This window comes from Otolemur garnettii, unplaced genomic scaffold, assembly GCF_000181295.1.
Source record: "Otolemur garnettii isolate 467f Iridium unplaced genomic scaffold, OtoGar3 scaffold00020, whole genome shotgun sequence".
NCBI lineage: Eukaryota > Metazoa > Chordata > Mammalia > Primates > Galagidae > Otolemur > Otolemur garnettii.
In genome coordinates, this window is record NW_003852415.1 from 6,199,302 (window position 1) to 6,219,059 (window position 19,758).

Below are 19,758 nucleotides of genomic sequence, written 5' to 3' on the forward strand. Positions count from 1 at the left end.
TATACAACTGTGCAAAATGTGTGTCCCTTTACTTACCCCCCTCCAAGAGATTAATGAGATGATATCTAAGGAGCACTTTGATTTTCTCTGATAAAAGAAATAGATAAGTATGAAATGAAGCATTTCCTGCTTCTATTGAAGGTTTTAAAGAGGGTGAAAACAGCCTTTTAAAAATTATCAAAGGAAAAGCTAGAGGAAGGAAGAGCTATGTACATTTAAAATCAAGTCAACAATTACCGGAGAGCACCTAATGATCTCCTGGTATGTGTGTTGTGCATTACAATTTACTAGGCGTTTTTACATGTATTTTATCATTTGATCCTTATAACTACTCTATGTACAAATAGGATAAGCTGTTTTATTACCATTTTTAAAATAAAGCCAAATGATTTCTTTTGTGCTACTTGATTCGGATGTGTGTGTGTGTGTGTGTGTATATATATATACATATATATTTTTTGAGACAGAGTTTCAGTCTCTCATCCTTGGTAGAGTCCTATGGCATCATAGCTCACAGCAACTTCAAACCCTTAGGCTTGGGCCCTCATCTTGCCTCAGCCTCCTGAATAGCTCGCACTACAAAACAATGCCCAGCTAGTTTTTCTATTTTTAGCAGAGACGGGGTCTTGCTCTTGCTCAATGTAGTCTCAAACACCTGAGCTTAGGAGATCCACCTGCCTCAGCCTCCCAGAGTACTGGGATTACACGCGTGAGCCACTGTGCCTGGCTTTGACTCGGATTTAAAATGGTCCAGGCTTAAACCTAGCTTTCCTGGGTTCCAAATCCAAGTTTAGGTACCTTGCATTTGTATGGTTTTACTGACATTATAGCATGCAGATTGGACCATCTCCCCTATATCCATCCACATTCAGTCCATGTTCAGGGTTGATTTTACATCTCATTTCTGCTATTAAGCCTTCTTTTATCATTCTAACTAAAGGCAATTTTCCTTCCCTACTTTTTTTTTTTACATGAGTTAATTTTTATGTCCAAGCACAAGGATAATGAAATATATTTTCCATACAAAGTATTATATACATTAAATAACACACAGTGGTAACAATGCAGTGTAGGTTTCCTGGGAAGCAGACTCTGTGATGGAAATGTACATGCAGGAAGTGTATTTATTGGGCAGTGCTGTCTAGATGAGGACCAGTGAGAGTGGGAGAATGAAGCAGGAAGAGTTCACCAAGAAGGTGAACTCTATCAAAGTTCCGACAAATGTCTCAGTTGATCCCTTGAGTTGATCTCTAAAGTTGGGAAAGCTCCTCAAAGATGTCTGAACGCAGGCCATGGCCAGTCTTTGGATATCTGCCACCCACAAACATGAACCTTGAATGAGACAATTCTCTTTAGCCAGGGACAATTTCCAGAGAACTCAGCAGAGAGCAGCTAACTACCAATAGTCCCAGGAGCTGAGGGAAGGAGAGCTTCAGTCTCAAAAAGGTTGGGGGACTTGTGAGAATCTGGGAAGCACATCATAGCATCAACTCCTTCCCCAGTTTTTATTGTGCTTATTATATTTTTTCCCTGAAGGCCTTTATAGTACATTGGGCCTCCTCTATTCTGTTGTTTAAAATGGGCCCTTGGAATTTAGTCCAATTTCCAACCTTCTTGATAGTTGCTGCCAGTCCATTCCATTCCTGGAACTGAGCTTCCACACAAAGAATATTTGCAAGTTAAAAATGGTTTGTTCATTTTAGTATTAATGCCCAACCCTACATCTTATACTTACAGTGTACTTGATATATACCTGGTAAATAAATCTAATCTGCAAATCTGGATGGGGCAGAAGGTTCAGACAGTTTGATGAGAAAACTGAAAATAGACCTTGAGACCTGGTAGTGGTGGGTCTGGGATAACAGGCTAGAGTTTGAAATGTGCCTTTTTGGCAACAATAGAATTATTGGTGCCAAGAAATCGTTTCGCTGGATTTTCTATTTGTGGTACAGATTCCACTTTAGAACTCAGCAAACTCTTTGTTCCCGCCTCTTGTCTTTTCAACTCCACCGGGCCCTCCTCCCCCCAGTGCGACTTTACTAGAGATTTATGATATGTAAAGCAGACGACAAAACCCAAGTGAATCAAGGCAGCCTGATAAGAGAACTGATTTTTATGATGTTCAGTTTGTTAACTAAATTGCAGGTTGTATGTACTGCCTGGCCAGAGACTGCTGACAGGCCCCTCTGCCTACACAAGTAGTACCTCCAACACGACGCGTGCACTTTAGTTTCGTTAGAGGCGGTGGTAGTTGTCATTATTGCTTGGGCCATCACAGTAAATATGGTGATTATATGCATCCCTAGAGATTTGGAGTCGACAGCACGGTTGGGCTGCACTAAAGCGTCTTTGCTGGTGCAGTGATATAAATGACAGCAAGGCGGATCTCCCGGCCCTTCAGGAAGGAGGCTGAAGTTCATGAGGCAAAGTAAGTCCCAGGGGCCTACTGGAGGCTTCTCAATCAGGATTGTAATTTCATTTGTTTACAAGTTAAATTTCACATTCCTCTCTCTGATGTCTTTTCTCACATCCCAATGCCCAAAAACCTAAAACATCAGCTGTATGTTGCCAAGACTTTCAACGATCAGCAGAAACAGTAGTAGTTACAAACTGCTCAGTCGGAGGCAGCTACTGTGCGTCACATGACCATAAAACAAACATTTCAAGAGTCCCAAATGTATGCCAGCCTCCAGGTAACAAATCCTCCTTAGATGCCTGTTGGTTAAAGTCTTCTTAATCTGTAGCAGTAAGATTGTTTGGCAAAGGTTTAAACAGGGCTTTTGGTTCATTAGAGAAGGCATGACTTCCCCATCTATGCTACGCAATGAGGCCACTGCTGTCTCCAGCAAAGAAACAACTGGAAGGACGCTTCTTAGAACTTTTCTCCAATCCCTTATGTAGTTGATGGGATTGGATCTTCATGTATCTGGAGTGACCCCTTTTCACCCGTTTATCCTGTCTAAAGGGGTTCTTCTCTCTGGGCTGAGCATTCCCTGGCCTGTTGCATCTCTGCGGGAAGCAATATGGAGGGAGAGAAACAGGCGTAGAAGGAATGATCTGTGGCCAAGCTGAAATTTTGTCCCAGACCCATTTTCCCATCCATCTCCACAACCAATGAAGTTTGCTGGTCCTCTGTCTGTGGCTGTTTCCCATTTAGCTTGGAATGCAGAGAGGGCCATGATTTATGGGCCCACTTAAACCTCAGCCTGGTAAAGTAGCAATTTTGTTTTTCTAGCTCTTAGATTGCAATGACCATTTTAAATTTATTTGACAGTCCATTATATAACTAAAATAATTTTTTTCACTATCAGTTTCTATTCAAAATTAAATGGTCGTGTCAGAGCAGTGGTCCGCATTAAATTTTTTCTCGGTGGTTATAGCCAGGCAGATATATGAACTCAGAGGACTGAAAGTGTGTTTGCATATAATTTATATGTACCTTTCTGAACGGAATAGGCTGCTGTCATAACAGCTTCCAATAAAGCATATTATTATCATTATCTTTGCTGGCATCTATTAATCCTATTATTTGTTGGTTAAGTATGTATATTTCCTAGTGGCATTCTTCTGAATCAAGGTGAAGGCAGCTAGTACACTCTAGCAAAGAGTTCGGAAAGCAGCTTATTTAAATTTGGTTCTTCTATTTATATGGCTGCCTAACAGAGATAGATTTTGTTGTTCAGTCTCAGTTCATGAAAAGTGCATTAAAACCTTGAGCCGAGCCATCTCTCTGAAGCAGCCGGTGGGTCATTACATTTTGGCAAGCACTTTAGATGTGCATATGATTTTATGATCAAGTCTGCTTAATTCATCCCAACTCTTCAAAGGGTAAGGGAACTAAAATTCCCTTGAACCTCTTCTCAGATGTGCTAGATGCCTGCATACCTTGTTTTATTCCCATGACAAGATTTCATGGTAGATAGTATTTTTCAACATTGAAGATGAGAAAATTGAGGCCCAGAGAGTCTAAATAATATAGTCAAGAGCACACCGGAAGTGATGGAGTTAAGCTTCAAGGCCAGGCTTGTCTCTTACTCAAAAGCCTATGATTTTTTTTTTCTTTCACCAACTGAGAGATTAAAAACAAAACAAAACCAACAAACAGAAAAGCCTGCGAGGAACAGATAATATAGATGATTAAAATAGAATAGGGTATAAGAAAAAATGTGTTTCCCTTATTTTTCTTGAATCCTCTGGCCTTTCCAGTCTTTCAGAGAGGTTCAGAGAGGTGGCTAATCATGCGGTGACAAAAGCACGTCTCTCCTCTCTTTATCCTACCACCCCCCAAATATGAAAAATAGAGCAGAGAAAACTCAATGATAAACGGCAACCAACACCCAGCCTTTGCATCTGATGGCCATAGAGAAGGGTGGGAGCTGCGGTGAATCAGGGAACTTGCACTCTTCTCTCCTCATCAACTCCGGCTGCCTTTTCTACAGAAATGTGATCCCATTGTTTCTGAATATTACCATTTTTTCCCGAAAGAACCTAGCTGTTCATGAGAGATCTTTGATTTTTAAACATTGCAAATGACTTCATACCAAAAAATACTCTGTAGTACCTCCTCTTTAAAAAATAAAATACAGCTTCTCTGAAGGCTTGATCCAGCACAAAGTCCCTGATTTTGTAAGTCCTATATTACATACTACAGCTAATAAGTACCTACTGGGAAAAATAATTAACAAGGACAAATAAAATCAAAAACTATCTTCACTACTCTCCCAAGAATTGTGTCCTCCATAGTTAACACTACTTGTGTACTGTGCCTCTCTATGGCACCCCCTCTGCCCTTCACAGGGTGGAGATGAGGCCTGTGTGCCGTGAGCAGGCAGGTCTTACATGCCCCAAGCCTTCACTTCTGTGAGTTCCTGGGTACACGCAGATGTGGTGGTCTGGTGAGCAGGGACAGTATGTCCCATCAGCAGTCATCCTTTGGCAATTGAATCAGAAATGTATCATGCTGTCCAATGTGTCTATGCTTGTCCCTAGCATTCCAAGATGTTTGCCTGAAGGTATTTGCCTACAGAAAGTTTCTTGAACTCAGTACAAAGCAGAGTGGCAAGCAACACACCCATGTTTGAGGATTTGGGGAGCTGTTCTTTGCAGTCTTTCAGATGAGCCCTGGTAGATGCATTTACTCACACTCAGTCTGATTCCTTGCCTAAGTCCTTATTACCTCTTTCTTTTAAGTTTTCACTTTCTTCTGGCCCTAATCATTGCCTGAAGGGACTCACAGCTATCACCCAGCATGGATATGATAGTCAAGGACACAACTGTTAATTGCTGAAATATGGATGCTGTAGCATTGCTTGGATGACATCTTCCCGGAAGGCCTCTGAGCCTCTGGCCAGGGTGGGGAATAAGTGCATCCCAAACCAGCACCCTTCTAAAAGCATTAACTCTTCTCTTTCTGGAAGAGGGATTGTTGTAGCAGAAAGCAAGGGGAGTCAGCAGGGCGTGTTTGGGAAATAAAAGAATATATTTATATTTATTTTGAGCCTATAGTTTCTTTATCCTATAAATGTAATTGTGCCATCTTTTAGGAAACATGTGCTTGGGGGTGTGAGGAAATCCCTTTGGGCAATAGAGAAAACATTCTCTAAATTTCTTCCTTGCCTTGGTATATGTTGAGCCCTGGGAGTCTAGCTTAACATTCAGATGTCTCTGTCTTAGCAAAATTGGTGAAGTTTTCGAAAGCAGACAAACTGGCTAATAATAGCCTAAGAAAATTTTATATCAGTTGTTTTCTATTTTTCCCTTCTAGAGGCTGAATTTTATCTTTTACTTTCCTTTTTCTTTTTTTTACTTTCTCCTTTTGAGATGGGATCTCCCTGTGTCACCCAGGCTGGTCTAGAAATCCTGGGTTCCAGCATCCTCCAGCCTCAGACTTCAGAGTAGCTCAGACTACAGGCATGCACCACCACTGCTGACTAATTAAAAAAAGTTTTTTTTCTTAGGGTTGGCGTCTCATTATGTTGCCCAGGCTGATCCTGAACTTCTGGCCCCAAGTGATACCATTTACTTAGATGGTATAACAGGCGTAAGCCCCATGCCAGGTTCTGAATTTCATTTTTATTCCAACAGTTTCAATCTTCTAAACATCTCTCATTCTTCCTTGCCTCCTCAACTTCATCTTCCTAAATATGCTTTATTGTTTTAGGGCGCTGAGGCTGCTACGACAGAATTCCAGAGACTGGGTGGCTTATTACAACAAACACTTACTTCTCACAGTTCTGGGGCCTGGGAAGTCAGAGATCAGGCTGATGGCCAGTTTGATTTCTGGTGAGGGCCCACTTTCTGATTGACAGATTGCCGTCTCTTGCTGTATCCTCACCTGACGGAGAGCAAGATCATCTCTCTAATCTCTTTTCTATTAAGGATACAAATCCCACTTATGAGAGCACCACCTCCATGACCTAATTACCTCTCAAAGACTTCAGCTTTAAATACCATCACATCTGGGATTAGGCCTTCAACATATGAAGGGCCAGAGGAAAGACAAACATTCTGTCCATAGCACTTATATAACCACACTTTTTTTTTTTGTCTACTTTTGGTTTGGCCCCTCTCAAATGAGGTAGTGTGATATCAGGAGATATATATTTAATCTTTGTCCTGTTTCCTGGCATGGAAATCTTGAATTCCTTGGAATTTTAAAACTGATGCTTCTTTGTGTATGCTAGTAAGTTGCCTAATGTCTGGCAGCCCTTAGGAAGCTGTAGATTGGAGAATGGTCCCCATAAGAGGGAGACAGGATTAGGGAATTGAGACATTTAGCTCCACCCTCAAGTTAACTTGATCATCAATGATTCAATCAATCATGACTATGTAATAAAGCCTCCTTAAAACATCAAAAGGACAGTGTTTGAAGAGCATCCAAAGAGCTATGGACAGGGAAATTCCTGGACAGTGGTACACCTGGAGAGGGCATGGGTGTTCCCCACCTCTTCTCATATGACCTTCCCTATATATCATCTCTTCATCTGTATCCTTTGTAACCCCCTTTATAATCAAGAGGTAAATGTGAGTGTTTTCCCTAGCTCTGTGAGTCATTCTAGCAAATTAGTTTAACCCACGGAGAGAGTCCTGGGTTGATTTATACCTAGCCCATTAGAAACCCAGGTAAAACACCCTGGGGCTTGTGTTTGGTGGTGGAAGTCAGTGTCTGGACTAGCCTTCAATCTGTGGGATCTGACACCATCTCCATGTAGACAGTGTTAGAATTGAACTGGCCAGAGGACACCCAGCTGGTATCCACTGCAGATTGCTTTATTGCTTGACGTGTGGGGGAACACCCTGCACACATCTGGTGTCAGAATTGTGTTGGGAGAGTGTGGTATGAGACCCTGAGTTTGATTTTTTTCCACACAGGTAGCATTTTCTGTCCTGAAGAGCAAGTAATGAATCCTCTGCCTCCAGTTACTTGGGCAATTTATCAAGGACTGACTGGGGACATTTACTTGGAAACATTAGACAAAAATGTTCCTTAGGGCTTTTTCTATATCTTAATTTAGGAAACCATGTGCTTGTTTCTCATTTTCTTTTGTCCCCATCTATTTTGTAATAACTTATTTTTTCAGTGATCCATAGTTTTAAAATTGCCATTACAAATATCTCTTTATTTAATCTCTGTCATCGCCCAGTAAGCTTGGTGATATATCCCTGTCTTACAGATGAGGAAACTATGTGTAGAGAATTTGTGGCTTGCCCCAGGGACCTGTCCTAAGTGAACAAGTAGAACTTATATCCAAGCCTTCGGATTCCGATGCATCACTCTTTCCACTACATCAAAGTGTCTTCTTCACTCTTGAGGGCTAAACAATGCCAGATGTACTTACCCAGCTCCTGGTGTAGCTCCTAGAGTGCCCTCTACAGTGGATAGGATCAATAGACACTCATTTACAAAATTTCTATGACTTGGTTCTATTTATGCAACATGGATTTGAGAAATAACGGTATTTGGGGGGCGCAACTATGTGTAAAATTCCTCAATTCGGCAAGCCTGGTGCAAATTAAAACGGGTGGTGATTGTGGTACAGCCACCCCTCATGGTGGTCCTAAAAGACTACAGTGAGGGTGTGGCCTCCCAAGAGGCAGAGCCTGAGCCCTCTGCTGACCAGTAGTCACTGCATTAAAGAACAAAGGAGAAGGCTCTGAGAGCTGGAAATCTGGAATATTTCAATGGTTAAAGTCATGTTTAACGGGAGCCAAATGGTTCCATTATCTGGTAATGGCATGGATCATTGTTCACCCCCTAGGACTTCTGTTTGAATCTAGTCCAAATAAAGAAGCAAGGTGAGTTGAGGGCCTTGGTGATGCCTTGCACCTCCAGGTTCACGGGGTAAGTTCTCCTCAGGCCACATAGGCCTGCTGGCATTTTTCCTGAAGACTGTTCATTAGACTATATGAAATGAATAAGTAGCTGTGGCCCCCAGAAAGGTGGTAATGTTCTACATTTCCAAAAGCTCTGTCCCATAGCAAAACCATAGCAAAAAATGAAAAGCAGTCAATGAACTGTGGACAGAGATGTCGCACCTTGCACTGGAGTCTTGCTTGCAAAAGAATGCAAAGGTGCTTTTGCCATGGCACCAGGTGCTCAGCTGAATTTACTGACCTCTCTGTGTGGAGGAAGAAATACAAAATAAAAATTATATTTTCTGCCTCACAATGCTCCAGGTATGACTGGGGGAAAGAATTGTTCCATTAAAAAGTAGCATAGAAGTGAATCAACACAAAAAATCGATTTTATGGTTGAGTAGATACTGAAGAAATAAATCTGGTTAATCAAAGATGGCTCTGGAAGGGTATGTATATAGAGTTGTTTTCAGCTATAGACATCTGTGCACACCATCTAGGGAAAGCTGGGCATCTTTAGAGAAAAGTCTCTTCTCCAGATAAAGTGTACTTCATTCAGCTTTGTACAGGGCCAGGCCTGAGAGATTGGTCTTGTCTTTGGGTCATTCCTGGATGAATGTTCCCAAATGATCACTTGCAGTTGCTAGAGCTCACATTGACTCCACATCATCCTGACTTCCTAGAGCTCACATTGACTGTACATCATCCTGACTTTTTAGAGCTCACATTGACTCCACATTGTCCTGAGTTCCTAGAGCTCACATTGATTCCACATTTTCCTGACTTCCTAGAGCTCACATTGACTCCACAATGTCCTGAGTTCCTTTCCTAAAGCTCACATTGACTCCATATCATCCTGACTTCCTAGAGCTCACATTGACTCCACATCATCCTGACTTCCTAGAGCTCACATTGACTCCACATCCATCGTCCTGATCATCCAGGACGCCACATCAGTCCTGCCTCAGGTCTGCAGTAGGTTCATATTGCTGAAAAGCCTTCCATAGAAGTGAAGACTTGGGATTCCACTGACTTCCCTGAACTATTTAAGGGCTAGAGCTGAACTATACATATTTTTTGATGGACATTGAGAGGTCTGAATTCTCCTGAGCCATCATCACTTTACCAAAAGAAAGGAGAGGGTCAGAGGAACTAGCTTTTTGTTATGTTAAGTTGTAAGGTCTTATTCACACACACATGTATACACATGCACCCACAGACACACAACCAATTACATGGGCACACATACACAGGTAACTATTTCTCTAGAATTATATTTGTTAGCCTTTTGCGTGAAATCATTGACTATCTTTATATTAATGAATAAAATTATAACATCAATAAAGAAGAATGTCAGAACACTTTAAATACCACAATACAAATGCTTGTTCATATTGTGTATGGCTTTGTTATAAAGCCCATGGATGGTCTGTGGATCTGAGGCTGTGGTAGGCTCTCAGAGGACTGTTGGTACTGGTCACATCGTAAGGGAATGATGGCCTCGCGTTATTCCACAAACTTGGCAAAAAACATGATCACTTTACAATCTGATAGGGATATTGGATTCAAGTAAACTAAAATTAAGAGATATGTTCTCTGACTATTCTATCAAAACAGCCCAATGCTGGTATGGTGAACTCTTTTCAAAAGGTATGAGTCAGCTCCCTCTGACACGTTTTCCAGTGTCTGGTTTGGGTCACCTTTACTAATCTCAGCAGGGTGGAGGGGAGGAACTTTCCTTTTCATGATTCTGCTCAGGTGTCCAGATTACTCTCCCCTGCAGAGGCTTTGATGCCGTCATCAGGGTCATCAGGCCTGCCTTCTCCCCTTGCACCGTAGCTGTTTAAATTTCACTTTGTCCCCCTCCCGCCATCTCTGTTGCTTTTATTACGGTGGTTGGGGTTGAGTCAGAATCAACCTTTTGAATTAGAAATGCTGATCTTATCCAAGAGAGAATGTTATAGTGGTGATAGTCGACAATGAGGAGAACCATAAAATATCACCTGGATGAAATACCTAACTGCAACACTATCTCCGGGACACACACAGACCAGAGTCCCTGCTTGCAGACAGGCACTGCTGATATATGACTGCCTGCTGGCCATTTTGTTTACGATAACTAGGAAAGGAAAAACGAGCCCCTATTTCAGTGTGTTCATCCCAAGATGATGACACAGTAGATTCCCCTTGCAGGTAAACCAAGAGAGCTCAGTTAATCACCATTTATCACTCAAGTGACTCCAGTGCCTTACAGACACACTGGAGCCCTGGAGCCTGAGCTATTCAATGAGTTGCAATGCTATTCTTTTCTCTCATTCCTTTTAATATATTAACAGAAGTCCTAGCATCAGAGTGATATGTGTGCTATCTTTTAGAGTCAAGAGCTTTTACAAATGTACGTGATTCACTCCCACCGAGCTAGATACATTTTCTGAAAGAAATGTTATTTCATTATAATTTTAATGAGTTCTAACTTCGCTCCATCTCCTCCATTACTGGACTTCTAGCTACCATCATCTTTTGCTAGAAGCCTTTAATTTTTCTCTGCGTCTGCAGCTGACCTCCTCCAAATAGTGTTATCTTGAGTTGATTTCATCGAGATTGATTAGTTCATGCTTAGTTGAACTAATCATGGTTAGGTTTTTATGTATCTTCTCTCTTGTCAGAAGCACACTCTATTTGCAAGATAATAGCTGTGAAGTAGGCTTACTGCACTCTAGTGACCAATTTGTCTGAGTCCAGCAAGAGAGGACACCCCACACAGACAAGTACATGGAGGGGGCTTGTCACTGACACGTATGCAGCAAAGGACAGCAAAAGCCTAGAGGATTCATCTCTTGCTGGTCCTCCACAGCTCAGGACAGATGTCCAGAAGGAATGGACACCCCGCTCACTCTGTTCCTGAGGGATCCAGGTTTGCTACACTGAGAGCAGCATGAGTCAATGGGTGGAGCATGACAGGACCTCGTGTTCTGCGAGGGTTTTTCCCAGCAGTCCCTTTTATCTCAGGATGATACATCCCTGTATATTCTGAAGTTATTCTTAAGAAGTGCAAGTCAGACAGGAGGGTGAACTGCCCTGCAGTCATTAAATGAGCAGTGAAGGTACAGGCTCCCCATGGACCCTCTCATTCCTATGGGAGATATTCTGACCACTTGAACATACACTACTGGTCTAAAACTGAAAGGAAAAAAAAAAAAGATTCATGGCTACTTTAATTGTGCAAGTTTCCACTACAGGGGTCAGCAAACTTTTTTTGTAAAGGACCAGAGAATGGATATTTTAGGCTCGTAGGCTACATGACCTCTGTTGCAACTACTCAACTTTGCTATTATGTTAGTCCGAAAGCAGCCACAGGCAATATATAAATGAAAAACAAGTGCAGCTGTGTCCCAGTAAAACTTTATTCATAAAAACAAGCCAGCAATTAGACTCAGCTCACAGTTGGCTCATCTGTGCTCCAGGCCAATCTGTTTCCTCCAATTTTTTCATATCCATTCCTTGAACATATCATTAAAAAAAAGAACCTGCCATAATCTACACTGTATTTTCAGATGACCCCAGGTATAGAATCTCTTGATTTTGAAATGTGTATGTTAATTTTTTTTTCCATCCAGAAAGTGGTACAGAGTTTCGAGTGGGAATTTATCCATGAGAGTGAATGAAAGAGCCTTACTTATTAAACCAAGCATTCTTGGTGGTTATTATTTACATAGGCTCATTTACCTTGAAGCCATAGTATTAACATAACCTGTCACTTGGAAGATGGGTAATGGTAAGGCATTTTGCGGAAACGAAAGTTTTCCTCGTAACAGGTCTGGAAGGGTTACTTGCTGTTTGCTGGTCTCTTCATGAGCAGCAGCTGCACATCCTTGACCTAGAATATCTACTTCTCAGAGAAGGAATTTCCCCGTTGCAGCCCACTCAGAACTAATCGTGCATCTTCATGGAAACAGACTAAAATGACGTACTCTGTAGAAAAAGATCGAGGGACTAAGTTAGAGGTGTGACTACCAACTGGTGTTATTTCTCCAGGGGAAGTGACAGGAAGACTTTCTCGGGCACTAGTGGCAATGAGTCAGGAGGGACGAGGGTTACCCAGACCATGTGGACAAAGAGTCACAGGTGTGTGTGCAGGACTCGCACCTTCTGATTCTGTGGGCTTGCATTTCAACGTTTACACCTGCCCAGTGGACATTTGACCAACACACACAGTGGGAGAGAGAGAAATTATCAGCTTAAGGCTCACCTGAATTATGGTCTTGCTCCGGGGACTAGACCACAATTTTATACCAAATGTGTAAAAATTCCTGCATGTGCATACACGGGCGTGCATTTGCACACACGTGCGTATGCATGTTGTGTGCGTGCATCCCCTCCCCACAGAAGGGATTTGAAGAAGAATATGGTGGACGGTGCGCATAAATGTACATAGAACAGGTGCTGTCCTCTGTCATGTGATACTTGCTTTGTGGATGTTTGTTGAGTGACTGCAGTTCCGTGCTCCCTACTGCAAAGTTCCTCAATAGTGGCACTATTGATATCCACGCCAGACACTTTGTTGTGTCTTGTTGGCTATTTGGCAGAATTCCAGGCCTGTATCCAGTGGATGGTGGTAGCACTCCACTTCAGTTGTGACAACCAGACATGTCTTCAGACCATGCCGAGTGTCCCTGGAGACAAAATCGCCCTCAGTTGAAACCACTGCCTCACTGAACCAAGACATTAATGTGAGGAAGTGGCTCCTAAACCCTCACTAGCATTTTTAATCACTCTGAGGTCTTGCAAGAATCCACATTGCTAGGCCTGACCCCAGAATTCTGATTCAGGGGATTTGGCATTAGACCTCAGAACGTAATATTTCTAGCAAGGTCCAGGCAGCTGCTGCTGCTGATCCCAGGACTTGACTTTATAAGTGTGTAGGTGGGGTGAAAGGTGTTCTGGGAGAATTTCAGATGATGTAAGTGTGTTCCCTAATTTTGAGAACCATAATGTCACTAGGGTGAGCACAGGGTTTAAGATCTCTGTACTGAGGCCAACATGTGGCTCCTCATAGCTGTAGTAGACACTGGGGGGGACACCAAGGACTCCATGGGAGATGTGCAGTATGCACTAGATTTCAGCCAGCTCTGCTCTGCAGGCTGTCTCCGGAATCCAGCCAGGACACCACTCCAGGTTTTGGAACAACACTGGGGCACCTAAGGAAATGAACATCAGCATTTGTCCCGTAGTCAAACTTAACTACCAAAGGAGCCATTGCGACACCAGGATCTGTGAATGGGCAGTTCATATTCAGGGCAGATTTGAAGGACAGGATGATGAAGGCTGCTGGTTTATGACTGGTGACTGTCAGAGTCGTGGCTTTACCTTCTCATTTACTTGCACCAGCCCTCTTGTCCTTCCTTGATTCTCCCCTCTTTAGGACATGGTTCCTGTTGTCCTAAGCTGTCATTCCTACTCATTCTGTCTCTTATTTATTTATTTATTGCTTGGGGTTAGAGACGGAGCTGTCTTGAGCTATTTATCAGTCTTATCTCCCTTGGCCCTCTGTTAGCATTTCAGACTGTGGATCTAATCCGCTTTAATTGATTGACCTTAGTGCTCCCAGGCGTCAGCAAAACATCAGGTGAAGCAAAGTACAGCAGAAGGAGAGGTGGATGTCACTTTTCTGGGTGGGTGAAAGGTCATTGAGACCTGCAAAGACTTAGGAAAGCAGAAATAATTTCTAAACCCTTTAACACGAATGTTCTAGGGATGATATGTACAGATTCTGAACTCAATAATCTTGAATGGGAGGTGGTCATCCCAACTAGGACAGAATCTTGTAGGGTGTGTGCAGATGCCTCTGACTCATCTGTCATCTGTACGGGCATCATTTCTCAGCCAACATCCCTACCAGCATCACCGTTGTCACCAGCTACATCCTCAGCATTAACACCTTTGTTGTATTGCTCTTGGTAGAGCACTTGAGAATTTGCTGAGACTTTATTCATTTCTCTTAAATGTTATTTAACATAGTTATTGTTATGGTCTTTGTATTGCTTTCATCATTTTTCATGTAGATAGCTTGAGCCTCGGATAGTTGAGGGACTTGCTGCAGGTCACACAGACAAAAAGATGTGGAGCCTTGACCGGGCCCAGGCCCCTCAATTCTGAATCTCAAACTCTTATAAAAGTTAAAGCAGAAATATTCCTCCCCCTTGCTCTGCCTGCCATAGCCACACACACATATCCTTCCCTAGGGAAGGGGACTGGGTCATTGTTATGAGGTGATAATGAAAATTTCAGCCATCCTCAAGCTCCACATCTGGGGTCTTATCAGTTGGGTGGTTCCTGAAAGTGTTGATGATGGAGAGACCTGGTCTCCTGCCACTCTTGACTCCTTTAATAGCAGTTGACTCTATACACGGAAGGTGTTCATTCCGTGCTTATTAACTAATAATTGTCCTGAGCACAGAAGAAGATCAGAACACTGAAAAAATAGAGACTAATGATTTTCACTGAAAGATAATAATAATAGCCAGAAAAGGGCTCCAACTACATTCTATTAAACCGAGAATATTTTACTCTAAAGAACTTCAATAAAATCCTCTGTCATTCAAAATTATCTGATGAATCAAGCAAGTTGTACCTTAACCATTTTGTATTTTACAGATGACCTTTGTGCAGCATAATAAGATGGTATGTTTTGCCTATGATTTATTGCACAAAATCAGAATATATTGAAGTGTATTACCAATAATCTATTTTACCCTGTACTATTAAAATCCTATTTATTCTCTGGTGGTAAAACACTCTCAGAATTTATTTCTATCACAACCACACACTATAGTTCACTATTTATCCCTTCACTTTTTTCATTTGTTTAACAAAGGCAGACCTGAAGTATACAATATGTAATGTATATGCCCCGTTGTCAGATTACCCATCTGCAACATGTAATGCATGTGACTGAAGCATAACACATAGAAAATGTGTGGGTTTTAGAATCACATAGACCCGGTGCTAGTCTTAGATAAGCCTCTTACTGTGTGAATTCCATGGTGGGTAATCGTAAGAACTTGCAAATAATTTTATTCAAAAATATTTACTGACAACCCACTCTGTCCCCCCAGGTAGTCTAGGTTAAGCTGCAGTAACAAGTAATCTTGAAGACTCGGTGACATAAAGCCACCAAGCTTCGTTTCTCAGTCAGCTGTGTCCACCGAAAGCTGGTGTGTTGCCTTCCTCATTCAAGGATCTAGAGAGACCGACAAAGCAGCCACTACCAGCAATTTGCTGGGCGCAGTGGTTGATGGCAAATGAGGGAACTCTTGGTCTCTTGGTGCTACCCACCCTAAGGCAAACCCCAAGTCTCTCTACTATGAGAACATAATGGGAAAGAACTAGAAAAATGTGGTAAAAAGCACCACTTATTACTTTATTTACTATGATCCAGACATGGAAATGGGTGTGGAAGGCCTTCCAGAACCTGGGCCACAGGAGGCATTGTTTATATGCCAAAGCTATTACTTGAACCATGCTATGCTAAAAGCTCTATTTATTTTACTGACCCTGCATCACTGCCTAGCACTGAGCAAAGGATTCTGTAGGAAGTCTAGCAGTTAAGATCCCGGGAACTGCTTCCATTGCAGTACAATACATCTGGAAATTCCAGTTCTGTTTCTGTCAGCTGCAATTTTCTGTACATTCTGCCCTCCCTGGGGCACACGGGAATGAATGAAGGGATAGCCTCCAGGGGGATCATTATTTCTGAGGCCTTTTCTCCTCCTTCTGTCTGTCTTCTCCTGAAGACTGACCATGGTGTAGGTAGCATCTCTTGGGTCACCTGAGCAGCAATCACTGTAAAGTGGCTGATTAAGGATCAGAAAACTGGAGCTGGGTTAATTTGGGAAACCAGGTGGGATTGTAAACAGTAATTATTGATGAAGAATGACTTCCTGGCTATTTAAAGACAGCTATTTTCTGTATTTTTCGGTTTTATTCCTGAATGCACCTGAGGATTTTCTGGGACTGTCTTCTGATTTACCACTCATTTTGGTTTTTAATATAAAGGAAGAACATAGATTGAAGCAATTGCCTGGGTGGCAACTTTAGTGGTGATGGGTGTGGAGTTATTAAAATTTATAGTCGTGCTGTTTTTGCAGCTACACTTTGCTCGTCTTAGAGAGGCTTGTAAAAGGCACCAAAGAATGTGAGCGATAGCAACTTCCAAATGTGACAGGAAATCGACCCTGCATAATTTTTTTGTGTGTATTGTTTGCTAAAATTTGCATTTATTTTTACAAAATATGCTGATGACAGTCCTAAACTCATGCCTCCAAACCACCAGTCCTAAACTCATGCCACTACCTTCAGTGACACTAATGAGAGGAAAGAGACTGACATTTATTGGGGTTCAAAAATACAGCCACGTGCCAGGTGATTCACACATATGTGCTCTCCTGTCATCCTCACGATGACCTTCAGAGGCAACAACTGGCCTCTCCTTCCTTCCACACATCCCTTTATAGGAGAGAAATCAGAAGGGAACTAAATAGACCAAGGTCATACAGCTTCAAAAGCCAAAGCTATTGCTTAAACGATGCTATGCTAAAAGCCATATTTATTCTGTTGTACCAGTTAACTTCTCCAATAATCATGAAGTGTTATCTATGGTAGGATGACTGGATGGTTCCTTCTTCTGATCTCATTTGTCTCTTATCTTTATTTAATGTTTCATTACTGACAAAGTACTGTCATAGTCATCATATTCATTCTATTATTTTGTCCTTAAATAGCCCCGTGATGTATCTAAAGCTGGTATCTTGTCCTTAGAGTGTATTATCAAGTGACTTGCCCAAGGTCAGTGAGGGCATTTCCTCCCTCACGTCTCTTCTTCTCCGGACACAGGAGCCAGCAGAGTTGATTTTCATGGCAGCTGAGCATGACAGATCCGAGCCTTGGCCAAACTATATGGGTATTTGCCACAAGACTTCCATGACTTGTAATGAACCGAAACAAAGCATTTAGCTGCAGATTATAATGCCACTGTGGTCCCATGACAGATGACAAGGAGGTTGCAGTAATGAAATCTTATTACTGCAAATAGGCCACATCTGAGGTCTAGCCTGGCCACCTTTACCACTGTCAGAGAAGAAACATCTGGGTAGGGGGCACCACTGACTCTGGCGGCAAGCTAACAGGATTAAGAAGATCTCTCTGAAACAGTGATTACAATGGCAAATGTGTGGTGCCCAAGATAAGGACCAAATATTTATTCTGGCAGAGATTAAATCTTTTTCTTTTCCCAGATCTAATATGGATCTTGCAGAAAATCGGCCCAAGAATGTATCTTGCTGATCAGCCAACTCACTGAGCCAGAACTGTACTTTCCCAGTGCTGTTGCTAAAAGCTGCAGAATGCTGATTTAGAGGTCTTCCCTCTCCCGAAACTGTTATCCATTCATGATTAATTAGTGACTCAGAGGTGAATTGAATCACCAGCATTCCTCTCTGTGCTTTTAGGATTTATGTATGGGTTTCTCATTGTGTAACAGTGGTGCAATAAACAGCCCACATCTGTGGGGTGGGCAGAGGAATAATGGTGTCTGCAGTCATGGTGTCTCAACTCCTCCAGTCCTTTCATTCTGCTAAGTGGGTTATGACTCAGGTCATTTAACAACCTGGCTTATTTAGGCATGAGGGTGCTTGGCTACACATACACACACACACATCCTTAGAAATGAATACTAATTCTCTAAGAGAAAGCAGAAAAGTCATGTTGCCATTTCTGAATACCTTGAGAATCAAGGGGCAAGAATAAAATGGATGCTAGTATTAATTATGGACATAAAAGGTACAGAAAGAACCCATGATCAGGCTCATTTATTCATACATCACAATTTAATGCTAGGGACTTTGATTAGTGTGGAGATGCAGAGATAAAACAAAGCAAAACTCAGGACATAGTAGTCCCAGTAAATGGAGATATAAGAAATTATGGGTATGTTTTAGTCACCATTGGGGGAGGCACCTGGATCATTTTTCACAGGGAATAGTACTGGGGATTGTAGAGCTTCTTTCACACTGCAAACTCTGCTATCAGGGCATCAAGCAAATCATGATGTCTACCCGCATCTCAGTAGCCCTGAGTGCTGACATCTTTGGTCTATCTGTCTGTATTCCTCCGTTCTAAGTTCAAGACTCCTGGGTACTTCTCTGTTCTTTTATTGCCTATGAGATGAATTCACACACTAAATGATAGATGGCAGGGTGAGGAAAGCCCTGCTTTTAGGAAAATAAGTCAAATGTACCAAACTCCATGGAAATCAAGGTGCATCCCACAAGAAACCTTCATTTGTTGACCTTAAGCATAGTAGATTCTTAATAAATATTGTATTTATGTACTTGGTGAGTAAATGAATGAATGAAGTAAATTATTAAATCTGTCATTCGGCGAACTCTTTCCTGTATCTTAATGTATATGAATTCTGAAATGCTTTTCACGTATCCTTCATCTTCTCCTTCTCTTCTTTCTACTTCTTGACTAAGGAAATAGATGATAACAAAGGCTATTGAATAAACATTGTGACTCAGTCCAGCAGAATGTCAGCATTCCAACTAAATTTTATTATCCTTGTGGTTATCCTTTCATTCTCAACCTCTTGCCAATCCCTCTGACACCCTGCAACACCATGATGCCTTTCCAAGAGATTTCAAAAAGCTAATTGTATTTGTCAGTGAGATTACTTTCATTTTAGACATCATTGTGAATACTAAACCTCAACTCATAGTAGTAGCCCAGATTAGTGGAGAAAAAAAATGAGAGATTTAGCCTATTGGCATTACCATATCTGCTTCCATATTTTTGTGCCATTCCCAGGAGGTGGATGGTGGTATCACCACCACCATCACTATCTCCATAATTATCATCTGCATTGCTATAGTGCCATGGCTTCTCGAATTCATCTCAATTTCCATTCCTATAAGTCTTTCCTGGCCACAGAGTTTCTCTTCTTGCATGTGCATAAGCAATGGCACTGGATGTTACATGTCTCTATGTATTAACATGAGAAGTAGGGCTACACGTTTAGGAAAAGTGGCAGCTATCTAATTCCCAAAACTCCAGCCTGGTGTCACTGGCCTCTGCTAAGGATATGTTTCCAGATGGTTCAGACCTATAGAAAGAATCACGAGGAGTTAATGTATCACACCAGCTCCTCTGGCACTGGTTTCTAACCATTCTGTACCTCTCTTCTTTGTCTTGAATGTCCTAAAACATGTAGACAAACTCACATTTTCTCTTGAATTGAAAGTCTGAATTGAGAAATGATTTAGGTTTCAGTGTCTTATCAGCCCCTCTTATAATATGAGTCTCATTCATGCCACATAAATGAACTGTGCATTGTCATTGCCTAGTTGT

The 19,758-nt window shown here is 41.8% G+C and overlaps 1 protein-coding gene across 4 annotated transcripts in view; it reads left to right on the forward strand.

Annotated features, from left to right (window-relative positions):
- Positions 1-19,758, forward strand: part of NRXN3 (neurexin 3) — a 1,203,771-nt gene that overhangs the window by 991,542 nt on the left and 192,471 nt on the right. The gene's annotated exons all lie outside the window — the stretch shown is intronic.